This window comes from Chrysemys picta, chromosome 7 (genome assembly GCF_011386835.1).
Source record: "Chrysemys picta bellii isolate R12L10 chromosome 7, ASM1138683v2, whole genome shotgun sequence".
In the NCBI taxonomy this organism is placed as follows: domain Eukaryota; kingdom Metazoa; phylum Chordata; order Testudines; family Emydidae; genus Chrysemys; species Chrysemys picta.
In genome coordinates, this window is record NC_088797.1 from 119588323 (window position 1) to 119610213 (window position 21891).

Consider the following 21891-nt stretch of genomic DNA (forward strand, 5'->3'; position numbering starts at 1 on the left):
GCGGGATCGCAGACTGAACATTGGGGCAAATAGCCCAGAACATCAGGAATGCCTCGTGTGCTCAGCCTCCACTTATGAGGAAAATCCTGCCTGGAGGAATAATAGGCTAACTTTTAACCCTTCACACACATCCATATACACACAAGCCGGCCTAGATCCTCTCCTGGGTCAATGTCTACGTCTACTGCTTAGACCCTGGCAGATTGCCTCTGACACAGAAACTCCGATGGGGTGAGGTGAATTATGATGACACAGTGAAGGCCAGTGTGGCTGCGGCCCGTCAAATTAGTGGTGCTGGTCAGGAAGGAGGTGTGGCCATGGAATGCATTGATTAAGCATCCCTCTTCAGGGGGTTTTGCCCATGGAGCTTCCACAGAGATTAAGGCTGAGATTTTCAAAGTTGCCCAAGAGGTTTGGACACCCAGTTCCCAGTAATTGGGTGCCCAATCCCTTAGGAAGCGTCCCCCACAACAGCAGCCCTAAGGCAGGATGTCAGGAGAAATACCATCTGCTTTCCCTCCATATGAATTCCCGTCTGCAGAACAAGGATCCTCATTGGAGCAGGGAGAAGCACAGTCAGTTACATCACAATGTCTGTCACTGGGAACAGGTACCAGACAATCCACACTCCTGTGTTAGGCAGGTGGTCAGACAAGATGATCACACTGGTTCCTTCTGGCCTTAAAAAACATGGCAGATTTGCAATATATATGGGCCTCTCGTGAGTATCCATCTTCACACCAGAGAAAATGGTTGGACGATGATTGTAACCTCTCAACATTGCACTGTGTAATTAATCTGAAACACGTAGTTCTGTTAATATATAGAGCCCTGCTAGCCAACCCTTTCAAAAGTGTCATGTTATCAACCTTCAGCCAAAGATTGCAGATGAAATCATTTTAATCAGGGTTAAACAATGGGATCCCATGAATATTATACCTCTTACTGCAAAACAGACGATCATTCTATTTACTCAGTTGAAACCTGGTGGCCATTTGGTAGGACAGTGGCTGGAAACAGCTCATACTGGAACACTTTGTGGTGTAAAGGCTGATGACACAAAATAAATCCCTGGAAGAAAAGATGCCCAGACATACAGTTGAAAGCAACCAAGAAAATCTTCATGTTGTTTAACTGAACATACGTCAGGAGCATACTGCCAGATAATGATATAGTCAATGGTACCAGCCACAGACCCAAATGAACATATACTTTTCATAGTGCTGCATGACAATAAAAAACTGGCTGAAGGCTGGATTTTTGCCTCCTGTTGTATCTTGGGTCCATTAGCAGCATACAGTGGCTTGGCAAAGAATAGATAAAACTGGTTTTATGCCAAGGGTTTGGATAACATAAAACATCCCTATGCCATGCTCCAAACCTTCTCCTAATTGTAAGCTGTTTGGGACAGGGACTGTCTTTATCCTGTATTTGTACAGCACCTAGGACAATGGGGTCCTAGTCTGTGACTGAGGCACTCAGCCAGTACTGTAATAATAATAATAATAATAATAATAATAAATTAATAATTTAGAATAGAGTTTGAAATGACCTCTTTTTAGACGTTCCAATAACTGTTCAAATAACTACTTGGATTGCGTTACTGTGTCTTTTATCACAGCAGGAGACTTCATGCTAGCTATGTGTTCCAGAGGGAAACATTGGTTAGTCTGGTTGGTTGGGTTTTTTAATATATATGATGGCTGTTTGGAGATGCACCGAGGTTTGGAATGTTAGACTAAGCTCCAGCAGAGATGGAATGGGCGGGGGGCAGAGTGCAGATGAAGTGGTCAAAGGTGCATGATGAATACAACACATCTCACAGATATACAGACAACAGAAAAACCAACATAAGCGAGTGTCATACTGGATTCAATGTAGGCGGTGTTGTTGTAGCCATGTTGGTCCCAGGATATTAGAGAGACAAGGTAGGCGAGGTAATATCTTTTATTGGACCAACTTCTGTTGGTGAAAGAGACAAGATTTGAGATACACAGAGCTCTTCTTCAGGCCTGGAGAAGAGCTCTGTGTAGCTTGAAAAGCTTGTCCCTCTCACCAATAGAAGTTGGTTCAATAAAAGATATTACATCACCCACCTTGTCTCTTTAATACTGGTTAAAAAGCACTTTCTATAGTCAGGGCCGGCTCTAGCTTTTTTGCTGCCCCAAGCGGCAAAGCAAAACAAATAAAAAATAAACAAAAATAAAGCCTATCGGCGGCACTTCAGCGGCAGCTCAATCGCACCACTTCCTCCTTCGGCGGCAATTTGGTGGCGGGTCCTTCGCTCCCTCTCTTCCTCTTCGGCGACACTTCGGCGGCAGCTCAAAGATGAAGAGAGGGACTGAGGGACCACCACTGAATTGCCAAAGACCCGGACATGCCGCCCCTTTCCATTGGCCGCCCCAAGCACCTGCTTCCTTCGCTGGTGCCTGGAGCCGGACCTCTCTATAGTGATGAACTGTACAGTGTGTGCAACCAAGAAGCCAGTATATTTTCCAAAGCACTTCAAATGTAAAACTTCCATCAGTCACTTTGGTGCCTCCCGGGACTGAGGATAGATCCAGAAAAGTGTGTCAGATCTGTCAATGTGATCCAAATCTGTGCAACCCTTTGAACAGGTGCCAATTTTATAGCTTGGGCCCATCTTCAGTAGAAATTCACAAGCCGCAGACTATGCACTGGGTTTGGAGCTTCAGGTGTTTAAAAAAAAAAGAAATGTTCTTTAAACTGAGGTGCTCTGAGAAATGGAATTTGACGGCAGCATATTGTATCTGATTATGAACGTTGGTTTTAGTGTGGCTCTGTGGAGGCCAGTGCCGTGCCAAGCCCTGTATTGCCTGTGCCAATAGAGTAACAACACAAAGAAGGATCCATTTGTGTATGTAATTGCATAATTTATCCATGCAACAGTGGAGCTGCTTGGGTGCAATGGGGAGCCACGTAATTTTGCAGCTGCACCTGTTGTGCTGATCTGTAAAACTCTGACCTCGTCACATCTTTTAAATTGGAACATGATCTTCATCGGATTGGCTTCATTTCATGGCTACGTTCTGTTGCTCACAAGCACTAATCAAAAGTAGCACAGACACTGATTCAGAACCACAGCACCTCCCTCTAGAATTCCTGAATGATTCTTGGAGCCTACTGCAAGCTGATCTTGCCCGCATCCATCTGCAAGTTCTTTTCTGCCGAAAGCCCTAAATTAGATTGGGAGTCATAAGCATGCACTCCAGGCCAAGAGACATTTTCTTTCACCCAGGCAAAATAGGCAGAAAGATTTTGTCCGACTTCTGAACTACAGAGCCTTTCGTCTGTTAATTATTGCAGGTCATTAGTATCAACTGGCTGAAGCAGAATCCAACCCACTAACACGCTCTGAGTTATTGTCGCAGTATGTGTCATCTGTGATGTCAGTGAATTATCCTGTCGCATGCCACTGATGTCAGAAGTGGTTCCCAACTAACATGACGTAACATCAGGCCAGTAAAACAAGAAACCTTCCATTGTGCTGATATGTGGGCCTTAGAAACATTAGTAAAGCTAGTGTTCTGAACCCGACAAGTTACTTTCAATAACAACAAGTTCCTCCTTCATCAGATATGCTCAGACCTTTCCCAACTGTCTCACGCAGCTTTAGTATCAATCAAGGTATCTCAGTGACCTTAACTCTGCACTGATATGACTTCAGATGACACCAGCTGTCAGTGCCTTTTTTCCCTCCAAAAAAAGGAGCAGGCCAATCTAAGGTTGTTGTGACGGTGTACCTCATAAGGCTTCATGGGAATATGCTTATGAATGTATATACGATATAACTTGAATATGTTTTATGCCACATATGCCATGTAACGTATCTATGTAAAGGTTATGATCTACTGAATACATTCCTCCTATTTGTATGAATGTATCATTTTTGTACTTGAAGTTAGAAATATTGGCTGTATACTTGCTTGATAGCCTTAGTAAAGCATTTGGTCAGCTTCTTGAGAAAGGAATGTGCAAATTAAATGCCCAATCAAGAACCACTTAAGCCAACAATGAACTCGAAGATGCCAATCCACATCGGAACTTTCCCAGGAATGTGGCTTGGCTGGTAAGAAACTCAGTCATGCATGGACATGTGACTTGCCCATGCCCATCTTGGAGCTGGACTTTGCATAGGAAAGAGGATGGGGTCTCCAGCCACAAGAAAAGTATATTTAACCCCCTGGGAGACCCCTCCATTGGGTCTTCAGCTGGCTAAAGGGATAGCCTCTCCACCCCCAAGGATACCTGAAAGAAACTGGAACAAAGAACAGTAACTACAGGGGGTGTGAATGATTGCTGGACCCAGACTAGAAGAGACTAGTCTGTAAAAGGAAGCTTACTGGAACTGGTGAGGTTTTATCTGTATTCAGTTTTCTTAGACATAGACTTGCGTGTTGTATTTTATTTTACTTGGTAATTCACTTCGTTCTGTCTGCTATTACTTGGAACCACTTAAATCCTACTTTCTGTATTTAATAAAATCACTTTCTACTTATTAATTAACCCAGAGTATGTATTAATACCTGGAAGGGGGGGGGGGGGACAAACAGCTCTGCATATTTCTCTATCAATGTTATAGAGGGTGAACAATTTATGAGTTTACCCTGTATAAGCTTTATAAAGGGTAAAACGGATTTATTTGGGGTTTAGACCCCATTGGGAGTTGGGAATCTGAGTGTTAAAGACAGGAACACTTCTGTGAGCTGCTTTCAGTTAAGTCTGCAGCTTTGGGGCACGTGGTTCAGACCTTGGGTCTGTGTTGGAGCTGACTGGTGTGTCCAGCTCAACAAGACAGGGTGCTGGAGTCCCAGGCTGGCAGGGAAAGCAGGGACAGTAGTCTTGGCACATCAGTTGGCAGTTCCCAAGGAGGTTTCTATGATCCAACCCATCATAGTTGTTTAGTACTAATTCAATTCAGCTGGGTTCCGCTATGGAATCAGAAAACAGAGTGAGCCTCAGATATAAAGTCTGTGCAATTCCCAGTAAGTGAGCAAGAGAGAGAGAAAAAAACCACAATTTCCTAAAGTAAAGCCTCCAAAACCCTTCACAAGCTAAGCATGGTTTCCTGGTAACGAGTGGAAACTTTTATCTGAGCCTGTCTGCTTGTGCAGAGAGGGCCTGGATCATCAGGCTGTGCAAACAGTAAAGGAAATAGGAACTTTGATGGAGTCATCCATATTTCAACCCCAATTGAATAGATGTGGATGGGCCATTGCAGGCTCCATGTAGGTGCACGTATTGGTCTGGCTGGATCTGACTGCAGGATAAGGACCTTAAATTGGGATTCAACTGTCCTTACAGGGATTTTTTGGTTCCTTTTATTTTTGATTTTTTATAATGATGGATACTGTTGGTAAGAATCATAGAATCGTTGGACTGGACGGAACCTCGAGAGGTCATCTAGTCCAGTCCCCTGCACTCATGGCAGCACTAAGTATTATCTAGACCATCCCTGACAGGGGTCTGTCTAACCTGCTCTTTAAAATCTCCAATGATGGAGATTCCACAACCTCCCTGGGCAATTTATTCCAATGCTTAACCACCCTGATAGTTAGGACGTTTTTCCTAATGTCCAACCTAAACCTCCCTTGCTGCAATTTAAGCCCATTGCTTCTTGTCCTATCCTCAGAGGTTAAGGAGAATAATTTTTCATCCTCCTCCTTGTAACAATATTTTATGTACTTGAAAATGATTTTCAGGTCCCCTCTCAGTCTTCTCTTCTCCAGACTAAACAACCCCAATTTTTTCAGTCTTCCCTCATAGGTCATGTTCTCTCGACCTTTAATAATTTTTATTGCTCTTCTCTGGACTTTCTCCAATTTTTCCACATCCTTCCTGAAATGTGGTGCCCAGAATTGGACCCAATACTCCAGTTGAGGCTTAATCAGTGCGAAGTAGAATGGAAGAATTATTTCTCATTGTCTTGCTTACAACACTCATTAATGATCTGGATGATGGGCTGGATTGCACCCTCAGCAAGTTCGCGGATGACACTAAGTTGGAGGGAGAGGTAGATAAGCTGGAGGGTAGGGATAGGGTCCAGATTGACCTAGACAAATTGGAGGATTGGGCCAAAAGAGATTGGATGAGGTTCAACGCGGACAAATGCAGAGTCCTGCACTTAGGACAGAAAAATCCCATTCACTGATACAGGCTGGGGACCGACTGGATAAGCAGCAATTCTGCAGAAAAGGACCTGAGGATTACAGTGGATGAGAAGCTGGATATGAGTCAACAGTGTCTCCTTGTTGCCAAGCAGGCTAATGGCATATTGGGCTGCATTAGTAGGAGCATTACCAGCCGATTGAAGAAAATGATTATTCCCCTCTATGTGGCACTGGTGAGGCCACATCTGGAGTACTACATCCAGTTTTGGGGGCCCCACTACAGAAAGGATGTGGACAACTTGGAGAGAGTCCAGTGGAGGGCAATGAAAATGATTAGGGGGCTGGGGCACATGACTTATGAGGAGAGGCTGAGGGAACTGAGCTTATTTAATCTGCAGAAGAGAAGAGTGAGGGGAGATTTGATAGCAGCCTTCAACTACCTGGAGGGCAATTCCAGAGAGGATGGAGCTCGGCTGTTCTCAGTGGTGGCAGATGACAGAACAAGGAGTAATGGTCTCAAGTTGCAGTGGGGGAGGTCTAGGTGGGATATTAGGAAAAACTATTTCACAAGGACTGTGGTGAAACACTGGAATGGGTTACCTAGGGAGGTGGTGGAATCTCCATCCTTAGAGGTTTTTCAGGCCCGGTTTGACAAAGCCCTGGTTGGTCCTGCTTTGAGCAGGGGGTTGGACTGGATGACCTCCTGAGGTCTCTTCCAACCCTAATCTTCTATGATTCTAATACATCCCAGAATGATGTTTGCTTTTTTTGCAACAGTGTTGCACTGTTGACTCATATTTAGCTTGTGATCCACTATGACCCCCAGATCCCTTTCTGCAGTACTCCTTCCTAGGCAGTCATTTCCCATTTTGTATGTGTGCAACTGATTGTTCCTTTCTTTCCATTTGTCCTTACTGAATTTCACGCTATTTACTTCAGACCATTTCTCCAATGTGTCCAGACCATTTTGAATTTTAATCCTATCCTCCAAAGCACTTGCAACCCCTCCCAGCTTGGAATCGTCCACGAACTTTATAAGTGTACTCTCTATGCCATAATCATTGATGAAGATATTGAACAGAATTTGACCCAGAGCTAATCCCTGCAGGACCCCACTTGTTACGCCTTTCCAGCTTTGCTGTGAACTACTGATAACTACTCTCTGGGAACGATTTTCGAACCAGTTATGCACCCGCCTTATAGTAGTTCTATTTAGGTTACATTTCCCTAGTTTGTTTATGAGGTCATGCAAGACAGTATCAAAAGCCTTTCTAAAGTCAAGATACACCACATCTACCGCTTCCCCCTATCCACAAGCCTTGTTACCCTGTCAAAGAAAACTATTAGGTTGGTTTGACACGATTTGTGCTTGACAAATCCATGCTGACTGTTACTTATCACCTTATTATCTTCTAAATGGTTGCAACTTGATTGCTTGATTATTTTCTTCATTATCTTTCTGGGTACTGAAGTTAAGCTGACTGGTCTGTAATTCCCCAGCTTGTCCTTATTTCCCTTTTTATAGAGAGAAACAAATCATCCTTTTGCATTTCTTCAACTGCAGTCACTGAAGGGTTGCCTATATGGAGACTTAATGTGTGGCAGGGTTGTAAATCTACAGCACACTAGCCTGCTACTTGACAAAAATTGGCAGGTGGACCCTGGAGCCCCACACGAAAAGTTCCATATATTGCTGCTTCAAAGAGCCATGAGACTGAAAAATTCCATAGTAGGACAACAAAGATGTTTGTTAGAGGTCTGGTCGGATTTACATATTATGAGAGACTGAAAACACTAGGATTGTTTTACATGAAATGAAGATCAAGTCTTTGTCCACACTTGGAAATAGCCTGATTCAGTAATTGTGTATCTGTATGCTGCCCCCAACTGTAGACAATGGCAAGACTGGCCTTGTGTTGAATGACTTCATTTTGCTTCTCTGTATCCAGTTGCAGAGAATTATGTAAATACTGCTTTTCCAGTCTACTAAACTTTAGTAAAGTACTTTACTACTTTACTAAAGTACAGCATGTTTTCATATACACTGCAGAGTCACTGAGGAGCCATTGGGACCATAATGAAGTAAGAGAGAATTTTTATTTTGTGAAACTCCCTTTTTCTTATGCTATTTTTTAGGTTCATGCAGGTTAATAGCTAATCTCATGTTAAATTCCTTTCGTCCTTCTTAATCTCAGTGGTATTATTAAAGTATTTGTGATGAATTTGGCTGTTCTTAAAGGAATTGAGAATGCTTATCAGTTGAAATACATAGGCATTTACCTCTCTTTTCTCTGAGTTCATTGCTTCTTTTCCTGTACACAACAGACACTCACACCAAACTATTTGGTTTGTCAGTTAAGACCTGATTATATTTCACGAATATTATTTTTTTTTACCTTGACACATTCTGCCCAAAGGACACTTTGTACCTTAACAAATATATACTCCCAACATTGGCAAAACCAGCAAAACATAACAACTCATCAAAGAAGAAGCAAAGAAAAAGAATCCAAACACATCCCAACTTTTTCCCCCTCTATCTACATTAAATCAGTGCAAAATCACACAAATAGATTTAAGCGGAGACACGAAAAGAGGCTCAGGTTCAAAACTGAGGCTCAGGTTCAAAACTGAGGAAGCAAGAAGAATATACCGTAGGACATCTCGATGGACAAAGAATTCATAGAGTCTTGGGGGCTGAATGTCATTGATGCTGAGTGCCCTCAGTGCAAAGGGGCCTTAAAGTGGGTCCCCCTACACCCGCTTTCGGAATCCTTTCTATTGCCAGAGGGGTATAAATAAAAATTAGGCCCATAGATTTGAAAGCTAGAAGGGACTGCTACGATCCTCTCATCTCACTTCCTGTGCAACACAGGCCATAGAATTTCACCTGGTAATTCCTGCAGCAAGCCTAATACTATCAGAAAGATTTCCAGGCTTGACTGAAAGATTCTGTTAGGCGTGAAGAGTGGTCCCGGAGCCGTAAGTGGACAAAGACATAGATTGATTCTGGATAGGGAGAAGAATGGAATTCAAATAAAAAGCTACTTTTAGTCTCTTTCAGTGACAAATGTGTATATGCCTTGTCCATATGCTGAATAAATGAGCTAATCGAGAGGCTTTCCATCATTTTTTCAGTCCCTTACACAGTGGGCAGAAAGGTTGCTTCCAGGGTTCCTATCCTTTATAAGACCGTGTTTACCAATTCGTCATTGTACAAGTCAATTCATGGCTCAAGCTCAGTTAAATTAGAAAATAAAGGTAAAAGAGATGTTCTCATGAATGACCTACCAGCAGTTAAAAGATGATATTTAAAAAATAAATCTGTTAGAGTCCAATAGAATTTAACTGAAAATGAAAATATTTCTGTAGGTATTTGGAACTGCCCAATAGTATTAAATAGAGAATCACAACCATGTTATAAGATTCTGTAGAATGATTCAAAAATATATAAATAGGATAGAATTCTTGATTAAATTTTATCAATTGTTAAGTAATTTATATAGAGCCCTATTAAAATTCTATAGAAATCTAATGGTTTTCTCCTTATTAAATTCTATAGGAGATCACCAGCTGAAAAGCAATGCACAACTGGTCAAAGAAAGTTAGTGACTGTGGAGTTAAATTCAAGGAACGTGTTGTAAGTGAAATAATGAGATCAGGAATGTGACCCTTTCACAAGTAGGGAAAAAATTGATGTGCTATTTGAGATTAAGTGAATCCAAACTTGCCAAGAATTCCCTGGTGGAAGAAGAGAATCTCAAAGGTCATTAAAGAAAATGCTAAAATTTTTCAGAATAAGCAGTTCCTGGGAGCGTAGTGTCAGAATGGAAACTCATTCAGAGCATTCTGAGCTAAAACCCTTTGACATCTTAAGAGGTCTCTGGACTATTAGAGTGGCATAATAATTATAATTTAGGTGACAAGTACTCTAAAGAACCTTGAGAATGAGGAGATTTAGAGAAGCGAACGCAAGTGCGGCCACCATTACCAGCAACAGCTTCCAGGGAGAGACATTTACCTATCAAAATTTTCTGAGCCAGCTTCCTAAGTGAAGGAGGGACACCATCCAGGTTGCTAGCCCATGCTTCATAGAATGTTAGAGACCACAGTGCTGGAGATTAATAATGGTACTGAATGCTACTGAACAGTCAAGGCGATAGCATTAGGGTTAGCGTTGAGGCAAAACACACCTGTCACACAACTGAATGTAATAAGATAGAATGCGGGTAAAGAACCAAGTTGTCCTTTTAGAATAAGAACATAAGAATGGCCATAGTGGGTCAGACCAAAGGTCCATCTAGCCCAGTATCCTGTCTTCCGCAGGGCCGGCTCCAGCTTTTTTGCCGACCCAAGGTGCGAAGAAAAAAAAAAGATAAATCCGCAATCGGCGGCACTTCGGCGGCAGCTCTACCGCGCTGCTTCATTCTTCAGTGGCAATTCGGGCGACCAGTCCTTCCCTCTGAGAGTGACTGAGGGACCCGCCGCCAAAGACCCGGATGTGCCACCCCAAGCACCTGCTTCCTGCACTGGTGCCTGGAGCCAGCCCTGGTCTTCCGACAGTGGCCAATGCCAGGTGCTTCAAAGGGAATAAACACAACACGTAATCATTAAGTGATCCATCCCCTGGCGCCCATTCCCAGTTTCTGGCAAACAGAGGCTAGGGACACCATCCGTGTCCATCCTGGCTAATAGCCTCCATGAACTTATCTAGTTCTTTTTGAAGCTTGTTATAGTCTTGGCCTTCACAACATCCTCTGGCAAGGAGTTCCACAGGTTGACTGTGCGTTGTGTGAAAAAATACTTCCTTTTGTTTGTTTTAAAGAACGAATTGTCTGTGTTCAAGAACATTCTGCATACAACGTGCCAGTTTCATATACATCCAGACTGAGTGCCCCTGCCATGCGGCCAAGCTCTCCAGACACAGCCCATCAAGTTCAGTGGGATATTCAGTGGGCAACAGCCCAGCCGGTGCCGAGAAAGAACCAGCAGTGAAAGGGTTAATAACAAGGGCTTTAAGCCCATCCAGTAATTTGCATGTCTGTGGGGATGTGGAGGAAGAAAACAAAACACTTGACATTTTAAAACAGAATCAAAAAGAGGAATATGGTGAAAGGAAAAGAATTAGGAAGTCTCTTACCCTATGTCCCATGACAAACCACTGCTACAAGATAGATATATTCCCTCTTGCCTGGTGGCAGCTCCTTTTCTGGGGATGGCTAAGCAACCTGCTCCACTTTCCAGCATCAGGTCCTCTCCTGCATACTTCTCCTTCCCTACACCCATGCTCAGTGGTGAAAGTTCGGGGAGCAACTTAGCATAACATATCCACCAGAGCAGCTCTGTTCACGTTTAAACAGCAGTTTGCGGCACCTCCAGAGCTCATTCCCCAGAGCACACTGTTCACTCAGAGCATGCATGATCCCTTTCTCCTGTTTTATGAGCTCAGCTTCCCTTAACAGAAAGCCTAGCATAACAAGACATCACTGCTCAGGAACATTTCATTTCACAACACTACAACAAGGCATATGAATTACTCTGCCTCATGCTTCAGCCAAGTTACATGGAGAACAAAATAGGTATCGGCACAGCCTATTCATTTCACCAGCTCCTGCATTGCTTTTGTGAGTTTATTTATTTATTTTGTCGTCAGGGCTGTATCGCGGCCCTAAACCTTTGCCGTAGGCTGATTGCTTAGAACAAAGCACAGCCGAAAAAAAGGCTAAATAGGAGAAGCAATGGGGAATCCTCACCCCAATGCAGACTTTTTTTCCTGCCGGATACTTTGATCTTCCCCTCCAGCAAACCCACGACCACTCTCATCAATGCTCTGCTCTGCCCAACTGCCTCAAACCACTAGGCCAAGAGCCTAATGATCCTGAAATAATCCACCCCTTTTAATTGCTATCCCGTACATCTTCAGAGTGAGAGAGAGCCCGGGGCTGAAGAGTACCTCTGGAAAGGAAGTGAAATCCACACCTCCTATGTGTTGTGATGTCTGTATTCTAACAAATGAAACAAACACTCAGATGTTGGCGCCTTGAGTCCAAACCAGGTGGGGCTCGTTATTACAGATGGGCCCAAGCCATGTATTTAAGATCTGTTTCCCTATCTGAATTTCCGCAAAGTGTCGGGGTGTTCAGAGCGGTGGCTTTCGCTAAGACCCAGGCCTGATGGCTACCAGGAGAAGGCATAGCTGTAACAAACCCTGCTCTCGTCTCTGGCAATAACTCAGGGGAAGTGTCGGGAAAGGAATGTGCTACTCAGCCTCTACAGAAGGGAACATACCTTTTTATTTTTAAATCAAAGAGCAAACCAAGGTGGGTGCAGGCTGTGTCCTGCTCTGCTGTGCACTCAGGAAATGAACAATGCTCCCAGCAGCTTGCAAGGCAACTGAAAGCCAGAGCAAGCGTGTTGGTGTTGGCACAATCAGGCACTGTGTGGAGCTGGGATACTATGTAAGGTAAAGCATCAGAATTCTCAACTTTACCTTTTTTATATGAACCTAAATAGACCATGGGAAAAATACACAAATTGGGGCCTCGTTCCCGTAGATTCTTTTAGCACAGGAATTCTTGTTTAGTTAACCACGTTGCGCTTCCACCCTACATCTTCAAAGCATTTTAAAAACATAAAGGGCCATGCAGCATAAGCTCCTCCAGGAGAATTCTGGCTGGGTCAGCCAGAATTCCTCCAGGTGCTCTGGAAGTATGTACAACAGAGTAGAGGCTTTGAACAAGTGGCCATGTGGTCCCCAACTCCAGCTGATACAGGGGACAAGGTATAGGCCGGCTTTCATGGCACATCTTGTGAGAAGGTTATTGGCAACAGTGATGTACTAGCTGGCACATGGCCAACTACAACTCAGCTCCGGTTAATTAACATAGCCTATCCCTCTTATAAAAGGCAGCAATGTCAAAATCCCTAGTGCTGTCCCTGGTGCACTGTAGTTAAACACGTTGGCCCACCCCGAAAAAGTTACGGAAAGATTATATCTATAATGCATAGCTTTTATTTCCTACCGAAGCTGTTTTATGGGTATAAACAGCAGCTTCAAACTTCCTGGCAAGAAGATTTATGGTGTAATTACCTTAGTATACTATTGTACAATTTGCAACTAATGGAAAAGAAATTTACTGGCTACACTTCAGCTGTCAGACTGTCTGTCTGCAGAAACGTTATGTAACTGGAAGGAATAAGTGCTTCCCTCCGTGAGTGGGAATGCTAAATGAGAGGTGCCGCTTAACCTGGTCAAACATTTTCAATTCTGATTGGTTACCCATATCGTAATACAGTGAAGGTCACCAGGTAGGAAATTAATTAATTTTCATGCAGAAAACAGAAGGCGTTGAGGTTCATAAATAAATAAATAAATAAATGCCCTGCACTCCAGTCCCTGGGAGATTCGTGCCTAGTCAATCATTTTTCAGGGCGAGAGAACAAACTAAGAATTCCACATTCTCTTTTAATTGCTTCGAATGCCAATATCTCCCAGTGGACTTTCCCGGCTGTTTTTTTTTATTTTCTTCGTCTTTTTTTGAGTTGGAGAAAACACATCTGATTAATAATCATATAATGAGATTTCCAGTTCAATGATTAACTTATAAGATCAAGTGTTTTGGAGGAAGCAAAGCACAGACGTGCTTTTACTCTTTGCATGAGGTCTCTCTTTTTTAAACGGAAAACATTATTTGTATCAAATACTTTGTAGTGCCATTTCTCAGGGAGCTGTCATGTCAGTTCAATTTCAAGAGTCAGTAGCAAACTTCCCTCTTACCAGAAGCAAGAAAAAATTGCTTGGGGGAGGACTGTGATAGGTTATGGACCCTTTCACTTCAAAATCCCTGGGGGGAGGGATAGCTCAGTGGTTTGCATATTGGCCTGCTTAAACCCAGGTTGTGAGTTCAATTCTCAAAGGGGCCATTTAGGAATCTAGAGCAAAAATCTGTCTGGGGATTAGTCCTGCTTTGAGCAGGGGGTTGGACTAGCTGAGGTCCCTTCCAACCCTGGTATTCTATTTAAATAACCAAGGTTAGCAGTAACCAAGAGTCTGGTCCAGCTCCCATTGAAATCAGTAGAAACTTTTCCACTGACTTTAAATGAGGACCCCAAAGTTATTACAATCCAGCGGCCATCTAGTGTGAAATAAGCTTATAGTCTCAGTATAATGGCTAGTGGAAAACTGTTGTCTAATTGGTTCCTGGTAATCCATCAATTGGTCTGACTGTATCCACCTCTTGTTTTATACTTACATTGTAAACTCTTTGGGAAAAGGAGCTTCTGTTCTTTTTGTTCTGTTTGTACAGCTCCTAGCACAATGGGTTCCTGCTCCATGACTGGGTCTCCTAAGCCCTGCTGCAACACAAATAGTAATAATACATCCACCTCACAAAACCCAGCATCTTATTCACTGATTTACATACAATGGGCACCTGTTCTGTTTATTAAAAAAACCCATCAGACTGATGTAAACTTGGAGAACTGATGTCTTGTGCTCATTTAATGAGCAAGCCACCCCATTCCGCACTAGTTTCTGGTCCCAAGCTGATTTAAAGTGGAGGTCTACATCGTGCCTCTGGGTGCTAGCCCAATCTTGAAGTGGCCTAGGCGTGGTTCGCCACCACAGTAGCAAGATCCTCATCTGAATGGTGGCCATCATCTAGTCATCCTGAGTGCTGCTAGGTGATCATCTAGCAGCCGCTGAGAATCCTGCAGCACCACCACATTGTGAACTCATGTAATAATGGTGGCCACACACCCTCTGTTAAAGGCCTGGTCCACAGCCCACTGAAGGCAATGGAAAGACCTACCATTGACTTCAGAGTTTTTGATCCGGCCCTTAAAATGGCAGGTAAAATCCTTGCCATGTCTTCCAAATGCTTCCCCCATCCTACTAGCATCATTTGCATCTTATCCAGATTGCACCTCCACCAGCAAGCCTTCACCCTGGCCCCAGCTCAGGCAGTCACAGATCGAGGCATCCGTTCCTTTGGCACTAAATGGTTGTCTCCTTGGTGGCAGTCCCAGCTGAAGTCAATGACTGAGTGGGAGCCGGTCAACAAATAGTTGGTGAATAAATCATGCAACTAATTTCACAATGTTTTTCGAAGAAGCATTCAGCAAATATTCCTTCAGAGAAACAGGCAAATAATGGGGGGCCAGAGGGTAGTGGGGGCTCGATATCAACCTCATGAGACTTTTTTCAAATCCAACGTTTTCAATTCCTTCTTCTTTTTTCATTGCCTGCCCAGCTGTTGATGATCACAAAAACTGAACTGCCCTGTCATGCCCAGAACCAGGTGGAAGTCAAGCAATTGAGGCCAATTCTGCAGCCCTGAATGAAGCAAAACTCTCATATCACTTTCGCTGTTCTTTTCGTGTGAGGACTGTGTTCTCCTCGGTTATCAGGCCAATGGGGAAATTCACATCATGTTTTTTCTTTCAAAACCCCACATGTTTGAATGAAAGGAGCCGGCAATTTATCTCATTGTCTATTCCCTGCACTCCCAGCAAGAACACCTCCTATCACTCAGATATGCTCAGAAAGCAGAGATAGATTTGGTATCTAATCCTCTTTTAGCCATTTTTGCTCTAATCTCCTGGACTCTGATGAAATTGCTCCCATTGCTGAAGAGGAAATTCCCCTGCTGATCTTGTGGCTGCAAAATGACAATAGAGCAGTTGCTATTTACAATTATTATTATGGTGATGATTGTAGGCTTGGCTTGACATGAGTAATTGGACATGGGGGAGGCCTCATTTCTTGGAAGACAGGATTAGAGAGGTAAATAGATTAGCAGGCTGAAAACAGAATGTTATGCTAACTAAGATAGTCTGTGTCTTAGTTTACTGACCTATCTGAACTAGCTAATATAAGAGGGAGAATCCCGAGGGAACCATTTACAATGGACAAGATAATCCGGGAACATAAGGAGGAGGTAAAGAGTAGGTTGTACAAGGACAGCATGTGGACAGAGCATGCTGTACAAGGATTGGTTCCTCCGCCAAGTAACCAAGCTAATCCCAAAACGTGTGATGCAACGTAGAGTAAATGTAACGTGATGTGGAAATGTATGTAAAGGGAGAGGGTTTCTGTGTAATTTTGGATATGTGGTGTGGCCTATACTCACTCCCTATGCTTGAATCTGAGCAAATCAGTCTAGCCTTGCTAAATGCCAAATAAAAATGCCTAAGTGACACTGTCTGGAGTCGAACTAAGTTCTTGGGAAGCCATGTAAAAAAAGGTCTCGGAGGAAATCCCAACAGTGATTAGAGGCCCCAGTTACGGATCAAGGCCCACATGCTCAGTATTTTACACACATGTATAATAAAAAGACAGTCGTTGCCCGAAAAGGCTTACAACCTGTACACATGATGGGATAACAGCAAGTGGGTCAAACAAGTAAAAGGAGGGAGAAAGAGGGAAATGGGGAAACAATCCCATTTAGCTTAATAAATGGAACCCAGCACACCCACAGCCCACCCACTGTCCAGAGTTCTGCAACATGAGAGCAAAGAGGAGTTCTGAGGAGGGATCTAAAGGGGCCCATAGAATGGCTTTGCGGATTGTTATGGGGAGCGCCTCCCAAGCAATATGGGGCAGCAGAAGTGAAAATGCAAAGGGGCTTGAGGGAAAACAGGACTGACGAGTGACTGTGGTTGACATCGCTGGCATAGCAGAGGCGGGAGACAAGGTCTCAATAATGCATAAGATTCGAGAAGTAACTTTCTGTAATTAGCAACAGAGGGTCCTGTGGCACCTTTGAGACTAACAGAAGTATTGGGAGCATAAGCTTTCGTGGGTAAGAACCTCACTTCTTCAGATGCAAGAAGTGAGGTTCTTACCCACGAAAGCTTATGCTCCCAATACTTCTGTTAGTCTCAAAGGTGCCACAGGACCCTCTGTTGCTTTTTACAGATTCAGACTAACACGGCTACCCCTCTGATACTTTCTGTAATTAGCGACAGAGTCCTGTGGCACCTTATAGACTAACAGACGTATTGGAGCATAAGCTTTCGTGGGTGAATACTGATGCATCCGACAAAGTGGGTATTCACCCACGAAAACTTATGCTCCAATATGTCTGTTAGTATAAGGTGCCACCAGACTCTTTGTCGCTTTTTACAGATCCAGACTAACGTGGCTACCCCTCTGATACTTTCTGTAATTACAATGTATGAGAAGCCAGAAGGAGGAAACAGGAACCAACATCAAACTCAGTGTGCCACCTGGATGTCTGGGGGCGGGAGAAATAAAAACCTGATGTTCAAGAAAGTGTTGGTTTTGAAAGTGTGTGATTTTACATGGCTTTTAATAGGCCCTGCCAGCTACTAAAAGATTCCAGCTGATGAGCGTTGCCGCGCAGCTCATTTGACAGGTAACGATCGGGTGGGAAGCAGAGTAATTGGCTAGACTAGGACACAGAGCAGCATTTGGCAATCACTGCACAAAACTGACGCTGTTTTGAAAAATGTACCAAGTTTGAAATACATTTTTATAATCTTGTGGTGTTCTCTGAAACATGATTGAACCGAGGTGAGATTTAAAGTTTAGTTTCACTTGTCAGGCCAGGAAGGATGATCTGGGATTACAACATAGGCATGGGAGTCAGGAGTCAGTCCAGTTCTCAGCTCTCATTCAAGCTGTGTGTGTGACAGTAAGCAAGTTATATAAACTTTCTGTGACTCAGTTTCCCCTTCCTAAAATGGGGATGAGATTGCTTCCTCACAGAGATGCCATAAGCCTCCATTCATTTAAGATGGTAGAGTGGTATAGAAAGGTCAGATATTATCTGGTGGGATTGGGTAAAGTCCTGGAGTCCAGGTGAGATCCAGTCAGCTCAGGATTCAGTGTGAGAGGGAGAAGGTGGCCTGGCGTCACCCTATTCTGGGGACAACAAAAGGCTGGTTTAGCACCCAGCACAAGTTAGAGCAGCCTCAGGGCTGCTACAATCTATGCCAGCTATGGCAGCCACCTAGACGCCATTCACGTAACCTAGCATCTCCAGAGTAAGGTAATTCAACACGCTGCTCTACCATCCAATCACTCCTCTCGTGGGGACCCAGGACCATCCAAATGTGTTTCTAATAGAAATAGCTTTTTGAGAAAATGACTTTTTTTTTCCTAAAAAAATCAGATTTTTGTTGACAAACCATCTTTTCTGATTTTCAGCAACCAAAAATATTTTTGTCCAGTTTCAGTTTTTTGACCATATATATTGTCTAAATCATTCACAAGGGGGGGAAAGCATGTCTTGACTAGCTGAGACTAAATTATGGAAATATATATGAAGCCACTCCCTGTCCCCCCAGGTCCATAATCTTCACTGCAATCAGCATTGGAGCTCCAATGGAGAAGGCTATCTTGGAGACAATCAGCATCTCTCTTGACTAGAATGGCCACACCCCTTCTTGGGTTCACCTGGCCCATGTTTTTCAGCTGCACTGTATAGCTGGGTTCCCAGCAGCTCTGGGCTGGATTTCCAAACTGCCTGACCACAGGGAACCAAGGAAGCCAGGACAGTGGTGGGTAACGTCACCACCCCTTTCTGGGGCTGTCCACCCCTTCCAAAGCGGTTACCTCTGAATCATAGTGGGGAGCTCTGTGTGACCCCTGGAGAGTGGTCTGGAGACCCACTCAAAATGAGGACTACACTGAAAACACAGTTTACATCTTGGACCCTGCTCCGCAGTGATTTACCACGTAGGGAGTGAATCTGGCCTGGAACATGAAAACACATTTCCTTTGAAAAGCTCAACCCTCCCTGTCTATGCCCCTGATACCAACAGCAGAACTTTCTCCACTAAGCTGCACTATGGACTTGGGCAGTGACTCTGCAAAGGCACAATGGTGCAATCAATGGCCACGCTCCATAGTACCATGTAAACTGGGCCATGGTCCCTCCTGTCACTGCGAGGAACCTTTTCCATTTCGGATATAGTTTCCTTCCAGACGCTCTGCTGATGTTTGCCAGTTCCCACCACATAGAATGCTCCAGCACTCCTCCTGTTCTCCAGGACTTTTCCTCCCTCTCTCCTTTGAAAGTTATTGCCTTGGCGTCCCTTGAGCTAATCAAAATTCTTGAGAAGAGGACAGTCTGTGACAACGGGCTTGTCCACACATACAGCCCCAATGCAGCTGTGCTACTGCAGTGCATCTGGTGAAGATGCTCTATGCCGACAGAAGCAAGCTCTCCCATCGGCATAATAAACCCACCTCTGTGAAAGGCGGTAGCTAAGTCAGTGGGAGGAGCTCTGTTGGTGTAACTTATATCACTCGGGGGCGGTTTATTCATACCCCTGAATGACACAAATTATGCTGACATAAGCCATAGTGTAGACCTAGCCTAAAGCACAGGGCTGGGAGTCAGGAGATCTTGGTTGTATCCCTAGCTCTTTACAGACTTGCTGTGTGACTCTGGGTGAATCATTTAGACCAAAGGTGGAGAGTCATTTTAGGTGTCTCCAATTTTGCAGGTTCACGTCTCAAGCTAAGAACCCAAAAATGTAGGCACCCAAGTCGTCAATATCCTTTGCAAGTTGGAGCTATTTCTCAGCACTTCAGATACCTACAGCTGAAAAGTGAGGGATAGTCATAATTCCTTTCCTCGCAAGGATGTGGGTGAGAATGGAGCCTTTCATGTCTGAACTCCTCAAATGGAAGGTGCTATAGTGCGGCAATGTATTTTTCTTATCCTGCATGCAGAAGGCTTTTCATTTCTCAGAAATTGTTTAATCACAAACTTTGGGGCTAGTTCGGGTACGCTAACCAGGAAATTGTTTCCCCATTAGCCTCTGTAGCTTTTCAAACTAAGTCTGTCAAATAAAAATTATCCTTTTCATTTCCCTCCCTTTCCCCAGATTGCTAAAGTGCTGTTGCTGCCTCTGTTTTATCTGTCCAGAGTGAGTCCTGGTTCATTACAGTCTGAACCTCCCTGATTCAGCTAACCCGTTCTAGACAGATGCCAGTAAGTAATGAAGGAAATTCTCAAAGATGCAAACCAGATAAGACTGGCTGACTTCCATGAGGCTTCTCATGCAGGGAACCCAAGTACAAGGCTAGCCAGTTTTCAGCTGCCAAAGTAGCTCAGTTGGGAGAGCATTAGACTGAAAATCTAAAGGTCCCTGGTTCACTCCCAGGCTTTAGGAAGCCCTTTGGGGAGAGGATAGCTCAGTGGTTTGAGCATTAGCCTGTGAAACCTCTGGTTGTGAGTTCAATCCTTGAGGGGGCCATTTAGAGAACTGGGGTAGAAATCTGTTTGGAGGTTGAGTTGGGTTGGATTGGATTGGATGACCTTCTAATCCTAATACTCAGATATCTTGTCTGTTACTGGACCTATAAAGGGAGTGCACCACCACTTGGTAGTGATGTGGGCATTTGCTTTCACCACAGCAATGATAGCTTAGTGATCTGGAAATAAGTATTCAAATTATGCAGGCTGTTTATTTCTTCCAGTGCCAAGGAGCTATGACCTCTGCTTAATTATTAAATTGGATCCATTTAGAAGTTTTCCATGGACTTCCCCTTGTCTACAATCTTTTCTCTGGTTGGCTGTCTCTTCCCCCACCCCCAATTCTTCTCTGACAATCTCATCCTAGTTTTTGGTTAGCCGTTAGAATGATTGATCATTAATTCTCGCCTGTATCATTAAATTACTAATAAATATATATTGACTTCTTTTGAGGCCAATGACAACAATTATTGACTCTATTACTGCCTCTATAACTGATCCATAGACCATCCCAAACTCAGTGGCCCATGTTCGAAATCCTGCCTCCTCTTTCCTTGCATTTCCTTAGGCTCTCTTTGAGTTACTTGCACCCTCGTTGCTGATATCCAAGGGGATCTAAGGTTTTGCTACTGACATGTTGAGGAGCTAGAAGACAATGCAAGGAAGTATGAAGTATTGTAGTAGCTGTGTCAATCCCAGGATATTAGAAAGAAGAGCTCTCTGTAAGCTTGAAACTTGTCCCTCAACACCAGAAGTTGATCCAATAAAAGATACGAGGAAGTATAAATTAATGTAGGGTGTGGACATCTCTTTACTTAAACCTTCTCCCTGCTGCTTAGCAATTAAGTTACAACAATTCCAATTTCCTTGGGCACTTGTAGAATGAAAGTCAGTTGCTCAAAGAGTATCTAATTTAGGTTCTCCCATTGGCGAAGGTAATCCATCTCCCCGAGAGGTGGTAGATAGGTCTATGGAAGAACGCTGCACTGTCTACACCAGGGATTAGGTCTGTTTAACCACATCGCTCAGGGGTGTGGAATTTTCTGTTAGACTGACCTAATTTCCTATGGTAGACCAGGCTTTAATGGAAGGGGATCTCAACCAATGCCTACGACTTTGGTCTTGGGAGTTAAGTGTAAGTACATCTAGAAGGAGTCTAACTGATGTAACATGTCCTCCTTCCTCCTTCCTCCCCCCATGGCCTCCTGCGCACGTGAAACAGCTGATTGCGGAGGGCGGGGGGAGGAGGGAGTAGGTGCTGATTGGTGAGGGCTGCTGGCGGGCAGGAAGCGCTGGGGACTGGGGAGTGGATGGGGGAGGCGGCTGATGTATTACTGTGGTTCTTTGGCAATGTACATTGGTAAATTCTGGCTCCTTTTCAGGCTCAGCTTGGCCACCCCGGTATTGATGGAGCACAGTCTCACCTTCTGTCATGTCTGTTCAATGGAGTGACAAAACTAAGATTTCTGGGGAAGACTTTCAAGGGCACAAATGAGTCATTTTCCATGACAACTGTAATGGACAAGTTC

At 43.8% G+C, this 21891-nt stretch overlaps 1 non-coding gene across 1 annotated transcript; it reads left to right on the plus strand.

Moving 5' to 3' along the window:
- Window positions 1-20206: 20206 nt before the first annotated feature.
- Window positions 20207-20280, plus strand: TRNAF-GAA (transfer RNA phenylalanine (anticodon GAA)). The gene has a single exon. It is a non-coding gene; the product is annotated as a tRNA-Phe (tRNA).
- The last annotated feature ends 1611 nt before the right edge of the window (window positions 20281-21891 follow it).